Source organism: Canis lupus, chromosome 14 (genome assembly GCF_003254725.2).
Source record: "Canis lupus dingo isolate Sandy chromosome 14, ASM325472v2, whole genome shotgun sequence".
NCBI lineage: Eukaryota > Metazoa > Chordata > Mammalia > Carnivora > Canidae > Canis > Canis lupus.
Window position 1 is genome coordinate 54,650,042 of NC_064256.1, and position 1,441 is coordinate 54,651,482.

Here is a 1,441-nt window from a genome sequence, read left to right on the forward strand (position 1 = left end):
CTCTGTTGCAGGCACTTTGCTTTGCTTTGATTGACTTGTCCTCAAGGAGCACACTGTCCTCTGGGGAAGGGAAGCAGTTAGCAAAGCCCAATAATACAATGTAAGAAATCTATAACGGAGGAATAAAGTGTCATGGTTACATTAAAGAAGAGAATACTAACCCTGCCTGAGGGAATCTGGAAGGACTTCACTCAGGAAACAACATATGCACCAGTTCTCGAGAGATGAGCAGTAGTCTACCAGACAGAGAATTTCATAAAAACAAACAAAAAGAGAGGAGCATCAAAATTATGGAAGCATGAAAGAGAAGAGCATGTTTGGGGACTAATAAAAAGCCTTATGTCCCTCAAGTATAATATATATGGTGTAAAATCTTGGAGAAAAGCCTGGAAAGTTTAGTTGGGACCAAATCATAGAGGGCTTTGTGTGCTGTGCTAAGGAGGGAATTTTTTAAACCCCTATAAGAAGTAGGGAATTAAATATTTTTAGGTAAAGGTGTGATGATTGTATTTTTTATATTAAAACATATTGAGCCATATTATGAAAAAAGGACTGAATGTATAAATAAATAGAATTAAAGCTCTGTAAAGCATTATTACGTAATTAAATTGAGAGAGCGTGTGATTGCTAATTAACCCAAATGAATGCCAATAATCCAATCCCAATACACGCAAACCAGGACTTATAGTTATCTTTCAAGAGAAGAGTTTATAGAGTAAAGCAACAAGAAGTGTGAACACTGCTTCTTGGTAATTTCAACATACATGTAAGGCACAGCTGAGAAAAAAGCATTCAAGAAGCACTTGAAGGGCCATTTGGAAAAAAAAATAAGGAAAAGGAAGAAGAAATGTGAAATAATGATATAGTGACCAAGAGAAAAAGCATCTTTTTAAAAATATATTTTATTTGAGACGGGGTGGGGGCAAGAGAGAGAGAGAGAGAGAGAGAGAGAGAGTGAGCACAATTGGGGGGGGGGGCAGAAGGAGAAGCAGACTCCCCACTGATCTAGGAACTGGATCCCAGGACTCCAGGATCATGACCTGAACTGAAGGCAGATGCTCAACTAACTGAGCCAGATGGGCACCTGAGAGAAAAGCATTTATAAGGAGGAGAAAGCAATAAATAACATAAAAGAAATTGGATTTTTCCAATTCCAAATCCAAAAAATTGGATTTTTCTAAAATGAGGGTTTTTGGTAACCATTTTCCAGAGTGACTTTTGGGGAATGGTCAAAACCAAGCCAGGTTTTGGAGGGTAATAATCAATGGGAAGTATAGAGTGGAAGCTTCAAGCAGAGATCACCCTTTCAAGATGCTCTAAAGTCATGGGTAGCAGAATGGTAGTGACTAACTACCTATGGGCATGTGAACCTGGGGGAAGTGATTTTTTAACATGGAAATGACATGGAAATATGAGTACGATAAAGTAGAAGAAATTGGAG